Source organism: Ixodes scapularis, unplaced genomic scaffold, assembly GCF_016920785.2.
Source record: "Ixodes scapularis isolate PalLabHiFi unplaced genomic scaffold, ASM1692078v2 PGA_scaffold3__209_contigs__length_174095766, whole genome shotgun sequence".
Lineage (NCBI taxonomy): Eukaryota > Metazoa > Arthropoda > Arachnida > Ixodida > Ixodidae > Ixodes > Ixodes scapularis.
Window position 1 is genome coordinate 104190964 of NW_024609868.1, and position 21452 is coordinate 104212415.

The window sequence follows — 21452 nt, forward strand, 5'->3', positions numbered from 1 at the left end:
AGACAGACAGACAGACAGACAGACAGACAGACAGACAGACAGACAGACAGACAGACAGACAGACAGACAGACAGACAGACGGACGGACAGACGGACGGACGGACGGACGGACGGACGGACGGACGGACTTATTTATTTATTTATTTATTTATTTAGGTTTATGGCACATCACCATAAAAGGGTAAATTGCCCCAAGCATAGACTATTGGAATACGGGGTTACGAAGCGGAAAGAACTATAGTGTCGAAATATGCGATGAAACTATGGACATGGCTGTGTATAAGTGCAAAAATATCACCATGTTCTTGGGATAGAAACTAAAATCACAGTCAGTGTAGAAGCCCGATTTCTGTCAGAAAGCTAAAAACACAGCTGTTTGAGATGTCCGGTTCATCACCTAGTAGTAAGGCAAGGTGTAGTAAAATGTGTTATTTTTAAAGCAGTGAGAGGTGTTTACAACGGCACTGATGATACACAGGGCATTCAGTGAGTATGTACATAATAGTTAGAGGTAAATTACAGTGTCCCCATACAGGGGCATCCTCCCCGCTCACGAGATGTCCATGTGTGAGACGGATATGACCAATTTGTAACTCACAGAATATGAACTCATAGAAGCGCTCTCGATGTCGGGTACTCTCCCACTCACCTAGAAATTGTTTGATTGCTTGAAGTTCATTGCCGGTTTGATCGTTCCACTGTAGCTGCCAGTTTGCTTGGATGCAACATTTCAAAGAGTTGTGGTAATGTTTGTTTGGTATTTGACGTGTATCGATTTCTCTATCACTAGTAGAGCTGGCTGCGCAAGCAGCCGGCTCATTTTTAGGAATGCCAACGTGGCTTGGAACCCAGCATAGGACTATGTCAAGATTTGTCTTTGCAGGCAAGAACAGTTTGTACTTGAACCCACTAACCAATAAGTTTGTTAAAAAATTTATTGATGTGATTTCTTTTAAAACACTAAAACAAAGTCTGTCTCGATTACAGCGTGAGGAACCCTTTTTTTTAATTATGTAACCAACTGCCAGCAGTAAATCATAAAGCTTTGCTTTTAGTATGGTAGCTGTCGAATTGATTATTTTTATTCAATTTACCGATGGTCCCATCATAGCACAGCCTACTACCGAGTCTCTTTTTTACCGTCTAAATCAAAACTGGCAAACTGATAATACATGTTTTCAATCTAGAGAAAACAATTCCCGCCTTATGTTTTCGGTGAAACATTCCTTTTCTTATGCTTGGTGAATGTAAGGTCGCAATGTATGTGGCATTTGTTCCATGGGGCTACAATTGGTGGATACTGGAATAGTAGAGGCTTTGCATCTATCCGAACAGATTTCCGCTGCACTATTATTCATTATAGAAAAAGAGGGGGCTATGGAAGGTTTGTTTTGAAATGCGCGCTGAAACTTCATATCCTCAATACTATCTCGAACGGGGTGGTCGGCGGCGGAGCGAATTATGATGGACTACATGAAACCCCAAAAAAATTCCTATACTCGAGGGACAGTTCATTCGCTTTTGTTTAAGGGCTCAGCACCGGGGAGGTGCGAAATGCACCAATAGGTAATTGCAGTCATTGATATCGAATGGGATCTAACGTCTTTATAACTGATGGTCGAGCATAGTTAGAGGCATTTCAACCATAATCAAACTGAGAGCGAATGACGGAGCGATACATGCGCAACAGGCACAGTCGGGCAGAGCGCAATGATACATGTGACAAGACCTTAAGGATGTTCAAAAATTTAAGACACTTGAGCTTTAAGCACTTCATATGTGGAATGAAAATCAACTTGGAATCAAACATATGGTCCAGAAACCTGTGTTAATTTTTTTACAATAGGAGTACCACACATGCTCAAAGACGCTTCTGAAGAATTCCACGTCGACGAGGAAAACACACACAAGCCGTTTTTTCGGAAGAAAATTTAATACCATTTTTATCAGCCCATCAGACCAAGTTATTAACCGCAAGTTGGACCCGGCCTTCAGAAATTGAGGAATTATAGGATGAAACGGAGATCTGTGGATCATCAACATATAAAGACTATTGCACTGAAGGAGGAATTGCACGGCTAGTGGAACTAAGTTTGACGATAAAAGGTGTGACACTCAGTACACCCCCTGAGGCACTCGATTTTCCTGTAAAAACTCCTTAGAGAGAGTTTTCAACACCCTCACGCGGAAAGTACGGTGCTCCAGACAACTCTGTATAGCACTCAACATTCAGCCACGTAAACCAAGTTCGAAAACCTTGCAGTATGCCGTAGCGAAAGACCGTGCCGTATCCCTTCTCCGAATGAAAGATGGAAAGAAACTTTTCCGTGTTCACAAACGCCTCACATTCAAAAGTCTCAAAGCGGACGAGACTATCAACATTGGACCGTGCTGAACGAAAGCCACATTGTAACTTATCAAGGCAGTTGTTTTGTACTAGAAAAAACACGAGTCTTTTGTAAATCCTCTTTTCTAATGACTTGGCAAGAAAACTAGTTAGAGCTACAGGTCTAAAGCTAGATCCACAAAGGGGATATTTGCCGGGCTTCAGCGCTGGCAGTGCGACCGCGATCTTCTAGGAGGATGGAAAGTGGCCCTCAAGCCAAGCTCCATTAAGAAGGTACAAAATTATCTCCATAGTGGATAGATGAATATGTCTGAGCATTTTATAATGAATACTATCCGCTCCAGGGGCAGTTTGTTGGAAACAAAGAGTGTCATTTGAAGTTCGTATAATGTAAATAGAGTATTATAGGCTTCGTGCATGCCACCCGATCTGATAACAGTTTTTTTTCTACATTTTTCGAGTGGCGCTGAAACGTTTGAAGGTAATGTTGGGAACTGGAGACATACTCGAAGTGCTCACTAAGTACGTTGACCTGTTCCTCAAAACTTGCAGGACACACTACAATTCGACTGAAGAGGGTGACAGTGAATTCTTGGTGAGGGTCGTTAATTTTACGTACGCGATTCCAGACTTCCTTCGCATATACAGTGCTGTTAATTGAGAAAGCGTAGCCTCTGAACTTTTTCTCTTCGCTCGTCTTCGAATACACCTCGCCTGGGCTTTCTTTTTTATATTCAATAAGATTGTCAGTTGTAGCGAAGCGCCTAAAAATACCCCTACTCAAATCTCTTCCTTTTTGGCCAGGCAGCAATATTTGTTCCACCAGGGCTTAAATCTCCTGAGTAGATGCGAGGACGTCATGGGGATGGAGAAAATGGCAGCCTATAAAATTTGCTTAGTGATATGTTCAGTGGCTCCGTCGATATCGAGATCATCGAGTGATGTGTATGCAAAAAGGGGATGATTCTTTTAAAGTAGCCCACTTGGCATTTTCAAACTTCCAACAAGGAGAGCGCGTTGAGACTGTCATGTGAAGGTGGTTAAATTCTAAAATGATGGGGAAGTGGTCACTTCTGTGAGGATTCCGGATGACAGTTCACGAAAGCAAATGGAATAATGATGGTTAACAAAATAGATAGTTCAATAGAATTAAAACTGTGAGAATTGCTGAGCTAAAATATCTAAACTTATTTGTGTCTAGCAGGCACACTTCCGTAGAAAGCAATACACTTTCGACAAGGGCTCCTCCGAAATCCCGACTGTCACCACCTCACAGGAAATTCTGTGCGTTAGAATCTCCTAAAGTAAAAAAGGTAAAGAAAGTTCATTAACGAGGTCTTCTAGCAGCTCCATATGTAACTGGTAGATGGGAGGTACATACAAAGAACAAACTGTAATTATTCGATCTAACAAAATGTGTGTATACACTGCCTCCCGTAATGTCTGCAGGGACACGTCATTACAAGGAACTGAACGTTGCACAGCCACCGAAACACCTCCAGCGGCATGAGCTGCATTCATGAGGTCTGTACAAAACACCTGGAATTCTTTTCAAACATGAGCTTCGGTGGTCTTTAGGTGTGTTTGCTGTAAGCTACATGCAATGGGCCGGTGATCGTCCAAAAGATAGCTCACATCGTCGTAATTAGGCAGGAGGCCTTTGCAGTTCCACTGAAGGAAGAGAGACATTTATCTCCTATGAAAAAAAGAAGTCAAATATGTGACCTATACAAAAAACTAAATCGTGGTTTATGCGTCTTTTGCTGCCACAATCCGTGGGATAGTTTTCTTCTTTGCGTTGTCCTTCGGCAGTAGTTCACTCTCGCAGGAGACCGATGAGAAATCCTGATACAGGGAGAGGAAGGTCCTCGTCAGAAAGTGGGATGCTCTCATCCATTTTCTCATCCAATGAGACCTCGGGTCCTTTGGACGGCAGAGGTGGATCTGACCGCACAGGCTTTAAAAAGCTGTCAGAGGCACGGGGAGGCAGCCCTCACACCCGCCAGAAAGGACGATACTGCCCTAGCACTCGAATACAGTGACGGAACAAACGCACTTTTAATTTTTCAAAATGATATTGAATTACTAACGACATGGCTTTTCTGCATTAATTTTTTGTGAACTCTAGTAAAACCAAACGTGTGTGCTTTCGTAGTCCCTACAAACATTTGAACTTAACGACTTCATTGTTTTTTATTCTCATCATTGCAGAAACTGTAGCTGCCTACCATAAGAGTATCCTAAACAACAAAATATTTAGGGTTTCATCTTGATGTAAAACTTTTAAGGAATGATCACTGCGGGAACTGGCGCAATCCGTGCCCAACATGACGACACAAACTCCCGCTAGCAACTAAAAGCCCTCCAAATGATTTACGAAAGGTGCATATTTTAAATTTCCATGGAAAAAAAAAATTTCCTAACGATAGGGAAGCGTCTACAGCGGCAGCGTCTATCCCTAGCAAACTTCGGCGTAAGTTTGGGGACCACAAGTGTATTAAACGACTCTTCTTCACCTTAATAAGATCAGCTTCGTAACTCCTCACGATTCTGTTCAACAATTTCAGAATCAACTAGTAATAATAGCAATAAGCTCTTCAGAAACCGGATTATAATATCCGTGTTGTAAGTAGTGCGTTACAGGCAACGATATTACTTGTAACGCGTTACTTTTTTCAGTAACGTACTAACATACTCGTTACATTTCTAAATGAAAAACGAGCAAATATTTGCGTTACTATTTTAGGGAAATTTCTATCTTATCCCGTTACACGGTATTGGTCACTTTTGAATCATATTTTTTTTTATTAGGCTTAAATACAAATTTATATTCAATCACAAACTTTCATCAAAAGAGGAAAAATTATGTCCGTCTCAGTGGCCAATTTTGAAAATAATCGTGCTGAAAGTTAACGTTCGTCGCAAGGTTATTAACGGCAAGAGAGCCGCACCCATCCTTGGTGGATTTTTAGGACGAACTTCAAGCAAGAGGGACCTCACCCTCCTCGAAGATAACTGCCTTCATAGCATCAAGACACAGGCGTGTCGCGTTTACAAGCATTTGTCTAGTTTAAGACGAATGCTTTTTTAACGCGACACGCCTGCATTTTTATGCTAAGACGCAGGCGTGTCGCGTTAAGAAGCATTTGTCTAGTTCTAGACAAATGCTTTTTAACGCGACACGCCTACGTCTTTATACTATGAAGGCAGTTATCTTCGGGGAAGTGGCCAAGTTGCGGCTCGCGAGCCGCATGCGGCTTTTTGCGTGTTAAAGTGCGGCTCGCGGCTCCCTCACCGCTCACACTCTCGCCTCCCTCCCGCCTCCCTCCTGATCACACAAGCACTTCCCCCAAAAGAGAAATAGAACGCTTTTTAAACTGAAATACAGGTTGCGGTTTGGTAGTCTTATGCTACTGTTACCGCATGTACAGTTGCACTGCTTTTGACTCGGATAGATTGAAAGTAGTTCCAGTTTCGTTTATTGCACTGGACAAAATTTTGCCCCCCCACGGCTTTTGGAAGTTTTGTGGTTTTGTTTGAGGCTCTTAGGCCGGGTCAGCCTGGCCACCCCTGGTCTATATCATGACGATCCGTCCAAGCTTGGAGGCGTATGGAGCACTTGATTCTAGCTAGATACGCACGAAGGCTCCTTCGGGCTATGAGACATTCTTGATCGGGTAACTAGCCGAACTTGTCAGCGAGCTTTCTTTCGATTCTTTTCCACCCTCACGCCCTCCGGATTAGCAGAATAACTGCTTCGATACCTAACCCAAGACTATACATTCGTTCCATCAAATCTTGAGTGAAGAATAACCTTTCAATTTTCATATTGCGTCTTAGCAGCTTGTTTTATTTCTAGGTTCGAGTTGACCAGAAACTTGCGGTGTCCCCCTAGCCAGTACACGCTAGCCCAATGTGGTAGCAAGGGTGGTCTTGCGAGAGAAGTGTGAGGTGACTCCCAGTACTCGAACGCTGAACGGCAGATTCTCATACCGGCAGGAAGATTGAGAAGCAGAACGACCGCCAAGATGCTTTCTGCACCCAAGCGAGATTGTCAAGCGTGCACAACTCCTCACAGATACTTTTTATCCCCCTTCTCAAACCATAACCCCACACCACGGCTTTAGCCATCCCCTTGCCATGCGGTCCAATGAATAAATAAATATCTTGTCACATGAGATGTAAAACCCAAGGGGATGCAAAATGACACCCCAAAAAACACTCCAATTCTTTCTCTCTTTTATGCATTTATGTTGGTTATCTTTTCTTTTAATGTTTGACCTAAGGTTAGTCCATAAATCGTGGTTTTTGTATTCCTTCTTGGGAATCATTCATTTATTTGTTTTTTTTTAAGTTATTTTCTCTTCGACACGCCGGGCTCGCATCAACTTCTGTGAGAAGTGGGCCGGACTTCCTAGTGAAACGTTCGAAACATCCAGTTTGAACCCAGCCGGTACGTTATATATCCGAAACAGCTAAAGCGACGAAAACTGTCGAGTCTTCCGGAGCTGTCCGGCAAGCTCCTCGAGGTGGCTTTTTCCCCGTGTGAACTTAGCCGTCATAAAGGCATGGACTCTAAACATCGTGACAGAAACATCTGCGAACGCGGCACACGAATGTTCAAAACACGATTGCTTTATACGTATGTATGCTTGAACATGTCTTCAGTCAACTTTTTGCATGGCTAACGCTAGACCACCGTCTCACGAGAAACAAGCGCACGCCTCAGACAAGGACTTCAGATCTTCTTTGGCATGATGCATGATGTATTAGCACTTGAACCGCAGATGCCCATTTTCCCCGCTGCTTTTGTTCATGTGAAAATGCGAGTATCTTGTGTGGATCTGTCCCCCCGATCACATGGACACCAGAAATCTAACGTTCTTAGTACTTGGCAACCAAAAACCTAAGTTGTTATTATTATTTTTGTTTTACTGTTTTAATTGGTGAATTTCTTTCTGCTGTTGTGATCGTGGCGAACTTCTGAGATTAGTTCAGGAAGTTTTCCATACTGTTTGTTTTGTTCACCAAGTGTTGCACGTATTGCTTCTAGGCTAGGCGAGTTTGCGTTAGCTGGTCGATGGCCTGGCCCGGTTTGCACGCCTAATCGCGGTCGGAGAGTGCGGGTTTTGTTTACCACTGGCCAATTTCTATGAGTTGAATGTGCTTTCACACTTCTCACGATGCGCGGATGTCCCGGCTAATAGCGGTGGTACAGCGATGTGTCTCAGTAACTTGGTCAAAATTAGAGAAACTATACTGTGAGAAAGGGCTTTTATTCCCCTGGTAAGCGCACAAACCCTGATATTTGTCGTACATATACCAGGAATGCCGCGACTTTCTTCGCACCTGAGTTCAAAAGATCGCATCAATGAATCCAGAATGTAAAGAACTTTTGAACTTGGGAACTTTTTACGTTATAAATTGGCCCATTTTGAACCTTTCGAATATTTGTGTGCTATAAGATTTAATTATCTTTAAAATACTGAAGTTTTTTTTAGAAAAAATATCCTAGTAGTTCCGAACTTTCGACCTGCGAAGGTAACAAGTTCGACGATTCCAACTTCTTAACAAACGTTTTACGATGTTCAAATCATTTTTTACCCCAGGATTTAAGTTAAGAAATTAAAATACCACAACGGTAATAATGTGCGGAATAGAGAGGGAAGAAGAAAAAAAGAAGAAAAGTGGTGGTGCTGCGAAGAATTTGGCAGCCTTGAAATGCCACCGAAGCTTCACTTAGCTGGTCCTAAATGGTGCCGCTAACGGCACGCTTTGGGTGGCCTCGGCGCCTCGGCTTCGTTCCTCGTACCTCAGGGTTTTCCTCCGGCATTCGCACAAACTCTGAATGTGGCCGCCAAATAATGTGCAGGCAAACGAATCCCTCGACTGCCTGTTTGAAATTTCACAGTCGTTTTGCTGGGACACTCTTAATAACTTTAGTTGTTTATTTAATGTAAATTCCCGATTTCCTGGTATAAAGAGTTCGCTCGTGTAAGCGGCTAGTTGGGGAGAGGCGCGCTTAAAGAGCGTCGCCGACGGCTACAAAACGTGTTGAATCGGCGCTTGCTCTTTGATTATTAGTGATTGAAGAGCCTGCCTTTTAGAGTGACCCATATTTTCATTCATCAAAGAGTAAAAGTGCGAGAATTTGACGATGTGGTGAACATAATACACAACTAAGCGTGACCTGATCTGAAATATTAAAAAAAAAATACGTTTCATTTTTTTTATCTGATCATTGCCAATTTGTAAAAGGTACGATCCACCATGCTCTAAAGGATTTTTACTACATCGTTGCACCAGTTCAACGCTTACCTGATGACTTAAAACAAATCACTGGTTGAACCGTGAGTTCCACAGTATTCAGAAGGAAGGAGTCTTTACAGCATAAATCAAATACTCAACAGTGCAATTGGTCCCATATGTCACTTTTTTTTTCGAGATGAGTCCGAAATTGCGGAATTCGATTTCAGTCTTTGCGAATCAATGATTCGACTTTTAAACTCGCAATTTTCGAATTTTCGTACTTTTAGCTCAAGAATATAAGTTATTTAAAATTTTTCAAACTTGGATTTAGAAGAAATGTTAAGCCTACGAATTCCTTTCCTTATTTATGAAAGGAATTCAAAAATATTTTTATTTTGTACTTTTAGAAACCTTCGCACCTTCTGACTTTTCGAATTCAAACCTCAAAAAGTGTTAATGTTTTTTTGTTTTTTTTTTACTTTTTGAGCTTTTTTTGCTGCATTGTACATACAATAATCACTGACAGGATGAGAACAACAGGATTTCCCCAAAAAGTACTCTGCATCCAGCAAGCGCTCATTGCCTTCCGCCGTGCTTGGGCTGAGCGTGCAAGCTCAAAGCTCACTAAAACTCAAAAGGCTGTCGAAGCCAGGAAGCTCGCGCTGGTGGAAAGTTGACAGAAGGACATACTTGCCGTTCCCACTCTGTGTGTATAACTTTTCTCTGGCCCAAATTATGTTGCAGAAGCGGCTTTTCAGCGTCTTCCGGTGCTGCAGGTTTCACTAAAACCCAAACAGGTCTATAGATTTCGTTCCAGCGCCTGGACGTTTACGTAGTTCTATGTGCGGCGAAGGTCAAGTATTGCATTTTAAAAGGTGATATATCAGAAGTTCTAATCTAAGCTCCAAAAATTTATAAGATGCAGAACTATAAGAACTCGATTTTGTTTTATGGTAATATACTATTTTAAGCAAAAACAAAATATTCATCTAAAAGGATTTTTAAGGAAAATGAACGCGACGTCGGCAGAAAGTTTGTGAAACAAAATAACTGTGTGTTTCTTTCTTGCACTTGGCGTACGTATTGACACACAGCTTTAACGCTATGTAAAGGCCGTTTAGTTTAAGCACAACGCCAAATAAGAAATCATCCCCGGAGCCTGCCGTCAGTCGTGTTTCTTGTTTCAGTCGTGCAGCCTAGCGGAAAGATTTGGCACAACAGAAACGGCAACAGAAAACGTCCCGGTAAAGAGTTGCCACCTTTGAATTATGGCCACTTCGGGCAACATGCCGGGAGAGCCGAAAACAGCAGGTCACTAGCATTGAACTCTCCTAACTATCTGGTGTCGCTATCAGTAAAAGCAAGTTAAGGTAAATTCAGTGGTTCGAGACGATTTCATGCGCAGACTCGATTTGATGCGCTACGGTCGCATCGACTCAAACCCGACGATGAACTTGTGTCAAAGAGACCCCTTGGGACATGAACTTTAGTTAGGGATGTCGCGAACCTGGCCAGGCTCGAGATCGATCAGGTTCGACTTTTGCGAACTCTTGACGCAAGGTTCGGCAAAAGGCCGACTTTTGTGCGTATGCTCGAAAATTAAAAACAAGCTGACGCCACCTGGCGGAGGAAAAGTGCAATATTTATTGGGTCTCGTGATCCACATTAAGTAACGAAGGCACTAAAAAGCAGGGACTGAAACCGAAAGATATAACGTCCCGGTTCCGGTTATGGTTACCTCTTCCTGTTGATAACGGTTTCGTTTCGGTTTTTTACGGTTTTAATTTTCACGGTTTCGGTTACCGGTTGCACGTTCCTAAAAGCCGGTTTATTTCGGTTTTTACAATCATTAGTTTAATTGAAATGCTAGACAGAAATGTTATATTAAACTGTTAAAATAGTCCCAGATATCCAACGACCTGAAATTCAAGGATCGTAGAAAAGTTTTAATATTTCTAATCATAGAGTTATTATAATGTACGCTAGAGGTTCAACTGGTGCGAGTATCTATGCGACTTCCGGGAGGCAAATTGAAGCAGACAGCAACCAGTCTACTTTTGCAGTGCTCCTGTGCATTCCTATGGGGAAACACGCGCACATTTTGTCTTTTCGCCGTAAAATAACATAAATATATTGTGTTATTTCGGTTGTACCGTATAGTGTTACCTTTTTTAACCTTACGAAAGTGTAATTGCTTTAGTTACAGCATTTTTCTTTACCACTGAATGACGTAAAAAATCGGTGTATTTCAGGCCCAAACCTCTGTACCATGGCAGGTATGTAAAAACGAGCGGCGATTCCAATCAAAATAACGATCGAAAGGAATGTAGAATGTGTTCAAGGTTGGCTAGCATTCCGGTGGCGCTCATATATTGCTAATATGCTTGTCCTGTCATTATATGAAAAGGACTCCGTCGTGCGCATCTTTACGATCGGTTAAAAAAACATTCAAACGTAAAAACTAAAGTACGTGGGCTACAAAAGGTTGTGTTTTTGTTGTTTTCTATGTCCGGCAGTTTTTATCGGGCACCTGTTTTTTAGCTTCTCCCTTCTGCAAAGATTTTGAGCGTGCGGGTGATGATTTGAACCCGGAACAAGCATCTTCGTACATATTCACGCTAGCAGTACTTATTTATTGGAAATCGGACTATATTACGTGGCTTTCAATTTATTTTGATTGTCTGCATGCACAAGGAGTCACTTATCCAGTGTTACTGCGTAGTTCTTACCGTTTCTCACAGTTTCCCAGATGTCTTTCGTTCGTTTGGCACGTATATCCCCCATGCTACAAATAGCCGACGCCGTGTTCGCGCTAACAGTGTCCGACAGTGCACATGAATACACGTACGACGCGGTTTTAGCACAGTTTTTCATGCCACGAATTTAAAATAAAAACGCCGTAACTGACCAATTATTCCGTCTGCGTGACTGACAAATGTTCGAAGCTACCTAGTACATACGAATTATTCGTGATATTGGCTCTTATAATCGAGCGCAGAGAGAAAATACACTCACTTTTTCCAATAGAAATGCATTACCGGAAGTCAATTTCGGACTGGTTGCTGTCTGCTTCAATTTGCAGCAGCACACTAGCGCCAGTTGAGCCTCTAGCGTACATTATAATAACTCTATGCTTCTAATTGGTCAAACGTTGCGCACGTTTCTAGCTACAACGCTTGTTCACTACATCTGCTTACATCATATAGTTAGATACCCGAGCACACATGTTACTTCCGCTACTCGGGAATCATCTCATTCGATAAAATAAAAATAACTATAAAAATAAACATTCCCACTTTGTTGTTCAACAGCGTTTGTAAACAATCCTAAGAAAGTTCCCACTGGATGCTGGAAGAACCATTCGCACCTTCTCGTCGCTATAGTTTACTTGAACCTAATACATGCACACGTGTCTTCGCCAACACTGAAGGAGCAGAACTATAGCCATCATCTAGTAAAATACTGCTAAGTGGAATAATGTAATAAAATTGAGAGTTGGGCTAGTTGGTGAAAGTCAAACACAATGTAAATGCAATAGCCCAAAACAAGGAAGACTAAGGAGAGGGGGATCGGTGGCCGAGTGGGCTACCGCACACCAGTTCGGAGCACGTGGAGCGAAAGCTCGCGCTGCAGAACCCAGGGATCCTGGGCTCAATCCCCACCTCTGCCTGTTTCGATCTGGATGAGCATCGTACCGGCGTGCGGTCGTGTACCACTACCGCGTGATGCACGTTAAAGACCCCAGGCTAGCGTAACCGACTCCGGAGGCATCTTCCCATGCGCTGCTGGGTAGCAGGGGAAAAGGGAGCGGTTGGCAGTGCGGCAAAGTCGGCCAAACACGCAGGAGAAAGGGAAGCCATTTTGGGTGAAAAAGGAATTTGATCTGAAACTTTATTAAACAGGAGACGAAGAAGAAAAAAAAACAGAATGAAAAAGTGAAAGCCGTTTACAACTCCCTGTAACGCCGAATTGGAGCGCAGCTCTTGAGGAGGAGGAGGGATGGGTACTGAGGGGAGGGTAGACCCCTCCTCCTCCTCTTCCCCTCATTCTTTAATATGCTCCGGGGGGGGGGGTCACGTGACCTCGGGGGGGGGGGTGTCACGTGACCTTGGGGAGGCGTGAATTGGGGGTCACGTGACCTTGGGTGTCACATCGGGGTCACCTCAAGGTCACGTGACCCCCAAGGTGACCCCCACGTGACCTGGGGGGTCACGTGGGGGTCACCTTGGGGTCACGTGACCTTGAGATGACCTTGGGAGGGTCACGTGACCTTGAGGGTCACGTGACCTCAGAGGGGTGACGTGACTTGGGGGTCACGTGACCTTCAAAGGGTCACGGGGTCATCTTGGGGTCACGTGACCTCGAGATGATCTTGGGAGGGGTCACGTGACCTTCAGGGGGTCACGTGGGGTCACGTGACCTTGAGATCACCTTGGGAGGGGTCACGTGACCTGGAGGGGTCACGTGACCTTGGGGGTCACGTGACCTTGGGATGACCTTGGTTACGCCGACGCCGACGCCGCTCAAGCCGGGAACGGGCCCCTAAGAGCTGCGCTCTAAAAGAGAAAAGTAAAATGCCAAGTAGCCGCCGCCCCCTGGAGCGCCTTCAGGTGAAGCGGGTGCTCCAACGAGCGAAGGACATAAGGAATGGCAAGGAGCCGTTCTGGCATGTGCGAAGTAGTGTCATCGGCTGTGTCGAGCCTGAACCCAAGACAACCCATGCGTCGCGTGGGCTCTGCTCGTGTCGCTTAGATTTAAGCAAAATCCCGACCCCAGCAAGTCCTCCACGAGGAGGCGCACCGTTGACGCCAACTTGTCTGGGTCGGGATGTACGCACAAGAAGTTGTCTTTGTGAGACTAAGCCCAGAGTCCACGCGCTCGCATTTCCCTGACAATGGCTGTGGCCAAGAGCTGCATGTAAAACGGCGCCGGGCGTATCACGAAGGGCGTGCGGCAAAAACGGCAGTAACAGCGGCCTTCTCTAAATCTGGTCAGGTTACGGGAAGAGGGATGAAGCGTGATATGGTAAAAGGCCCCGGCAAGGTCGAGCTTCACCATATACGCTTGGGGTGGGAGGAGGTTTACTTTGATGGCCTGGGGCAGCGGAGTAAAGCGGAACTGAGGTTCCTATAGGTAAGGAGTAATTGGGCGGCTGTGTCTAAAACAAAATGGGACTCGGTGGCTAACTTGGATACGAGGAAGACGTGGTTGAGGTACGGATCATATGAGGAGCGTTCGATGATGCCGCCTAGATGTCGGTTATGGCGGCCTCGATTGTTGGGATCTGGTGAGGGAGAGAGGGGCGGGCAGTGAAGCAAGAAGCCTTTGTGCAGCACACCGAAAATGCGCCGAAGTCGGGCGGCCCGTGAAAACTACATGCCTCGCCTAAGCACTGCCCAATCGACTTGAGGTGCCTGCGGGTGGACTGGCGGCGGAGTTCCCGTCCTTTTGACTTATAGGCGGGTGCCTGCGGGTGGACTGGCGGCGGAGTTCCCGTCCTTTTGGCTTATAGGCGGTGCTGCCCAGGTCCTACTCGGAGTCCTCGACGTCGCATTGTTTGTCTGTAGTGTGTTCCTTTATGTTGGTGTAGTTTTCCTTCTCGCCATCGTAGGTGTTGAAGGAGTCGTCATCGGCGTGTGGCTCAATGATACTCTCGGTCCTGCTACGCCACTCGAAGATTCGCTCGGCGGCGGTGGCCGTCGAGTCTGGATCCAATGGGTCGTTTTCTTCGGTCCAAGATCAATCGCGGGCGAGGTCGGCCGAGACGCCAGCCTCGCAAAATGCATATGCGAGAACGTCCACGACCGGGAAAATGTTCAGGAGCGTCGAGGAGGCGACTGTGCCGTCGGTGACGGCACTGGTGGGTCTTGAAGACCCAGGGCAGCTGCCGGACTCACTTAGGATTAGGGGGCCTCTTGGATTTGGTGCCTGGGCGGTAGCTGGTGTTCGCGGAAGCACGAGACGTGCTGCGTCCGCGTCGAGGCTGGTCGGGTTGCTGGTCGGGGAGCTCTCTGTAAACATCGGACTAGAGTGTGGACGTCTGGGATAGGATCGCCGTATTTTAGTTCCCTCTCCCGACGACGTGTAAAAGTTCCAGTCTATCGAAAATGAGGCGCTGGTGTTCGGGGAGCATGGCATCCCAGTAGAACCGATACGGGTGGAGGAGCCGGATCTCGTGGACATCTCTCCTTAACAGACTTTTAGTGTTCTGAGCGAGGTCACGCAGATTGTCGTGGGCCTGAAGGACCCTCGCTCCGGGAATAGTGGTGGAGGCTTTACAGGAGGTACTCGAATCGCGTTGGTGGCTCTGGTAGAAATGATTCCCGCAGAAGCCATACCTCCGGCGGAAGCAGGGGCAGGGCTCCGGTCATTCTGGATGCGATCTCTTGGCGCGTCTGTGGATGTTCGCGCACAACGTGCTGACGTCCGAATAGCTCGCGTTCAGAGTTCTGCAACGGGAATTGCTGAGACTGCTGGCAGTGTGGGGCGAGACCGGCGAGGACATCGACGATTGCAAGCAGGTCAGTTCCCAAGGTTAAGGCAAAGAAGGCAGAAATGGTATCCCCCGTCTGTTGGACGAGGGCGGCTCCGTCATCGGCGGCCAGGTTCGTTGGCGCGTTCAACGACGACGCATCCTTCTCCTTGATTTTTTCTCATGACATGCTAAAATGCTTGGCAATGCCGGCGGCTGTCACTCTGTTCGAAAAAGGGTCTCAGCACGAGAAGGAAAAGAAAGAAACTCGGAAACACTTGGGACGTTTCCTCGTCCCTTCCGCCGCTCTCAGCCCGAGCATATTTATATATGCATATCATACAACACGCCAATGTCAAGCCTCTGAATTTTTTTTCCTTTCGGTGTTATTTCAAAATCGTCACTAGCGACACGTTTCAGACTAAATGAATACCAGGTTTTCTTTTTCGCCAGCTCTGCATGACGGTAAATTTACCTATTTTCTTCATACTGGCTATTGCACGTCAGCAACATCGGTGGTTTTGATAGAACCGAGTTGGATGAATATAGGAGAATTCTAACTTTTTAGTTAACACCCTGAAGACGACACGTACGGAATGCATGTAGCGATGTAGGAGTGTGCCAGATTTAGAAATAGAAACCTTTTTATTATAAGCTTGATAACTGATTTCAACTACGTATTCTTAATCCTAAAGTTGAATTGTACGAAAATGTATTACCAGATGCACCACTCGCTGACAGCAACTCTGTCAGATGGCCACGACCTTTCAAGATTCATCCTCCAGGTCATACTTGAGAAAAACCAATGTTTTTATTTTTCGGTTAATATTGATTAAAACCGGTTACCGGTAGATAATTTATGGTTACGGTTACGGTTTTTATAAATTTCAAATAACGGTTTCGTTCCGGTTACGGTTACTGAAAAGATTTTGTTCCTTAACGGTTTTCGGTTTCGGTTACGGTTACGGTTCGAGTCTCTGCTAAAAAGTAGTATGTTTATTTTTATATTATGCAAACATCGGTTGTCATCCTATGAAATATCAAATAAACTATGTTATAAATTAGTGGTTGCACGAAATTCGAAATGTTGGGTGTATGAGTTGTGTAACACTGTTCACCTAATTGGTACACAATTCTGGAGCGATTAAGAGTGTGAATAATAATATGCACTGATTCCCACATATCTATTGATTGTGACACCCATGCCGATCACCAAGATACCGGCGCTGCTACTTTATGGTCGTAAAAAGACAAGTATATTTACCTATCTTTCGATTCACTGCCTTCAACCGGTCAGTTCAAGGACATTGTTTTATCTTTATATTTTGATTCTACGCCACCACGGCTTATTTTGATTCTCCCGAGATATCATCCGGCCTTCTTGAAGGCATGTCGTTACATTTCCGTATCTAGGTATTTCGGGGTCACCGTGCTTAAGTGGCTTCTTATATTCGTTTACTTATCGGTAGGAAAAAAAAAAACTATCTTTGGTGCAGATCCTATGCACATTAGAATACTGCGTATCTTCGAGTGGGGTTAGTGTAGTCTCGCATTCTTTCTTTGTGGTAGGCCGATGGGCCCGACTATTGATCATGGACCTCTTATAATAAGAATAATAAAAAAGAAAGAAAAAGAATGGTGATTTCATTAACAAAAATTTATAGAAAACGTTCTCTCTCACGAAAGCAAAGACTGCTTGTCTGCGGGTTCAAGGGAACCTACGAAACTCTTTAGCATATTCAATAATTACTATTAAAAAACTAACCCGGTGCCTTTACCACAGTGTCCAACAAAAAGCACATGTCCAACAAAAAGACTTGATTCTTGACGGCAAGTGGAAGAATATAAAGTAATTTTATATTATAAATGTTTGGGCGCATTCACCAAACACCATTTCCCTGGCGCCTGTTTTTGGGCACTTTATTCGCTTCTTACATAGTGAAAGGGCCAGATAGGTCATCTGGTAATTTATTCAAGAAGGAAAGTCTAGGCAACCAACTCAAGGAAACTTTTTATGGGCCTGTTTGCCCACAACACTAAAGAAAAAGAACACCACAAAAGAAAATCACGTACGCACGTGCCAAAACCAAACTTGTTGCCAACGCCGCATCAGTTCGCGCTATTTCGATTCTGCGGCCATAAATATTAGAGGCCTTCGCAAGTTTGCTTCAAATGTAATTGGTGGTCCGACTTATACACATTACCTCTTCGGCCGTCGCACAAGGTTTTCATGTCCTCAACCAGGCACGTAGCCAGGGGGAGACCCCTGGCGCCGGGCCTCCTCTCCCCCCCTCCCCCTCATAGAGCATTTTGTTTTTTTTTGCAAATTAAATTTGCAAATAAGATACAATTCTCTCTGCTCGCGATAACGGCTGCTTTTGAAATTGGATTGCAAGAATGTAGCGTCCAGTTTGTCAGACTTGTATTTGTGTAAAGCCGTATATTTTGAATTGGGGAGTTTAAGAAATGATTTTACCTGTGACTGTGATTGTTAAGTCTTAATTGAAAAGGTGTGCTGGTTTGGCCCACGTACAGCTTACCGCAGGTTCCAAATGTCAAGAGGTATATAAAATTACTTGTTCTGCAATTTACGTTTATGTGGATATTGTAGGCGAAATGGGAATTCGTACTGCCTACCGTGGTTTTAAGTGTCACGTGTTAACACCTCGCAATTAGTTTTTCCATAAGGGCGACTGCCAGTGCTTTAAGTGTAAGTTGTCTTAGACTTAAATATGGCGTTCCTAAGATTGCGTGAGCGACTGTAGACTACTGGGGGAGCAGATGGGATTATCCTTGCGAGGCGTTCACTTTGCTGTCAAATGTTAAAATCATTTCTTAATATGGGTGCGACATTCGAAGACTTATTGTTGAAAGTTAATACCAGGTTCGCCCGACGCTCCTTTGTCTGAGGACTCCGCTTCCTCAACAAAAGGCCACGATCAAGGGCCACTGCTTTATTGGTCGCATCGCCTATGATGTTTTCTGGATACTTCTGTTCTTTCAGGGCTTGCCGTAATTGATCGGTGTTTGTTTTAAAATCGCCGTTGTTCGAACATATACGTTAAAACCTATGGGCCTGACTGTAACTTATGCTATTTTTGCAGGGAAGTGGGTGGCGGCTGTCGTAGTGCAAATATTTCTGACAATCCGTCGGTTTTCGGTACAGTTGTGTGACAATTTAGAGTCATTAATTAGCACTCTTTTGTCTAGATAGGTAATCTTAGATTTTTAATAACTATGTGCAAACCAAATTGAGGAGTGCGCTGAATCAAAAGATTTAATGAACTCGAGAAGCTCTTCTTTTTAATGCGACAAGATAAAAAATATATCGTCAATATACCTTTCATGATAGACTAGTTTGAGCGAACGCGATGACAAAAAGTAGGATTCTAAATTTCCCATAAATATATTGGCGTACTTAGGTGCAGTCTTCGTTCCCATTGCAGTGCCTCCAGATCGAAGGAAGAAACTTCCATCGAATTCAAAGCTATTTAACTCAAGCAGCAGGCGCGAGAGGGTAGCCACGACATGCTTATCTGGCAAATCGTCACTCCTGTGAGTGTAGTAGGCATTCACAAGGGCCTTTATGCCATCATTGTGGGGGATGTTTGCATATAAAGACGACACATATATCCTAACAAGGAAAGCATCTCTAGGGATATTAATTTTGGAAATTTCACTAAGGAAGTGTTCTGTATTCTTGATGTACGATGGGAAGATCAGTGGGATGTTCCTACTCGAGGTATCAATGAAGCTAGATTTTGGTTCGGTGAGGGTTCCTGATCCAGATATAATGGGATGGCCTGGGTTTTCTTCTTCGTAAACTTTGGTAGCATGTAAAGTTGACCTGGCACGGCGTTTTTAGCAGTTAATACCTTTGCCATATTTTCGGTAATTTCCCCCTGTTCTACTAGCTGTCCCAGGTGCCGCCGTATAATGTCGGCATGTTGCCTGGTTGGATCGCTTTTGAGATTACAATAGAATTTTGCATCGTTAAATTGTCTATTTCCTTCCTGTAAGTAATCGCTGGTGTTAAGAATGACTATGGCGCCCCCGTTGTTGGCAGGTTTTACCACGATGTCGTCTCTCTCGCTAAGAGACCTTAGTGCTGTAGCGAACCCAGGGTAGTCCTTGTTGTCGGGCTCCGAAGGAGCCAGGTGCCGACCTGGACATCGGGGAGATGGGCCTCGGAAGCCGGGTGTCTTTTCGACAGACGTTTAATTTACATTTGTACAAGTAGACAACCAAAGCAGAAAGATCCTTAGCAGCCGTTCGTTGCCTCTTTTATGGGAGTTCCCTTTTGCACACGCCCCCAGCTCTTTGACAATGGCGGTGACGTCAGCCCCCACTTTTTCCTGCATCCGCACACACAGCACACACAATGGTACGGTTGCGCCGAGGCACGTACCGTGGCGCTGTCACGCGCAAACGCCCAAGGGCGCCGAACTGCCGATTGCCCCCGCATAGAACGCGATACGTTCGGCCTCGCACTTTTATTGTTCTTGGCTGCAGCCGATAAACATTGGTCACGCCGCCGCCGGATTTTCTTCGCATTTCGTCGCTCGGCGAGCCTGCCCGGGCTTGAAAGTCCGTCTGCCCTGCTTCCGGTGTCGTCTTCTCGCCGTCGCTTTGAATCCTCGCTCGGGACTGAGCTGGGTGCGGCATCCTTCGATAATATTGGGCAGGCTTGTTGACTTCATGCGCCGATTGAACCCCGCCACGGGCCATACGCAACCGTCGTCTGGCTCGCTGAGCTGACAGCGGACGGATCACCACGGAGAAGAGATTTGGCCGAAGTGGTCGGTTCATTACAGTGCTCTCCGCTGTGGAGCGGGAAGGTTGTAGTGATTGGGCTGCTGTTTTTCTAAACGCCGTTACGATGTCTTTCTGAACAGCATTATTAAAAGTGTCTAAATGCGTGTTGTATCTGCCAGTTTTTGGGAGTCCAACCAGTCGATGTGGATGGAAGTGCAGACGCGCCTTCGCGGGGCCTGCCTAAAAGAGCTCCTGAAGTCGAGGGTTGCGGGCAAACTTACCTAGGTCTTAGAGCAAAGAACGTTCATCATATCGCCCTGTTGTGGGAAAAACGTAGAGTTGCCGCGAGAGGAGCGACGTCTCTCGTGTGGACAGTTCTATGTTTGATAAGTTAACTATGTTACTGGATTCGGGAAAACAATTTTGCGTTTCTCGTTCACACACTCTCTTTGGTGGATCCCGAGTGGGTAGCTCTACGTCTGATGCGTTAACTCCTTCATGGGATTCGCCTCGCCAGCTCCGCACGTTTCGTTCACACACACTTGTCGGAGGAGGTCGAACACTGCCCCTAGCCAGCTTGTTTTTCTTTACCTTACTGAGCCTTCGCCGTTTTCTCTCTCGGCGGAGCGATTACCTTACCTGCGCTCTTTCTCGTTTAGTTTCGGTTTGACGCCGTGTACCAAAGTGACATTTCTTGTCCTCGTAACACCTACTACAAATTATTTAACCAAACTTTGATGGCAGGGCTAGACCATATTGAGGTCGAGCTTCAATTCTCTAAATACATTATGTGCCCCGAAGTAAAAAATTAAGAAGTTAGCTAAAACATGTAAGTTAATTAGCTAACCAATTACCTAATTTCACCTTTTTTCTAGAGGCTGCCATGGCCATTGGCACTCCCCATGGCTTAAATTACTATATCTCACGTTCACCTTTTTTTGAAAATTTGGTGCAGCTAAAAGAAAACACCCTGTATGTTTGTGTGTATATATATATATATATATATATATATATATATATATATATATATATATATATATATATATATATATGTATGTATATATAAACGAATATGTGCAGATGAATGAACCGTACTTAATCCAATGAATTAAAGAATCCAAGTTGTCAGGAACCCGCCGATAGCCAAAAAAATGGCGGAGCCAGGATTTGAACTCTGGGCCTCCCAATGTCCGGTCGGGTGTGCTAACCACTACACCACTCCACCTTAGCTTCCTGGCGTTTCCTACCTGTCTTTTTTATTTATTTTTTTTATTTAAAAACGTTTTTATTTACAGAGTTAAAAGCTGGCCTTCTTGGCCATTGCCGAAGCCACACATGTATAGAAACCAGACTTGGACGTAGTTCAACTACTCTACTCAAACTACTGTAGTTTAACTACTTTTTCGAGTAACTTGGTAACTTTCAATTACAACTTGATTTGGGTAATTAGTAGTTTAATTTAACCACTTTTTCAGGTAACTTCTACTCAAATTACTAACTACTTTCCAAATTATATAGTGCTAACTTTGCCCATCACGAAAGTTTGAGCGCAGAAATTAATAAGACGCCGGCAGATGAAGTGGCATTCCCGAACAAGGGGCCTCCTTGTTCGGGAAGGCGTCCTTGGAC

At 44.7% G+C, this 21452-nt stretch overlaps 1 pseudogene; it reads right to left on the reverse strand.

The window, feature by feature from the left end:
* The window catches only part of LOC120836644, a 90246-nt pseudogene that overhangs the window by 63756 nt on the left and 5038 nt on the right, over window positions 1–21452 (reverse strand).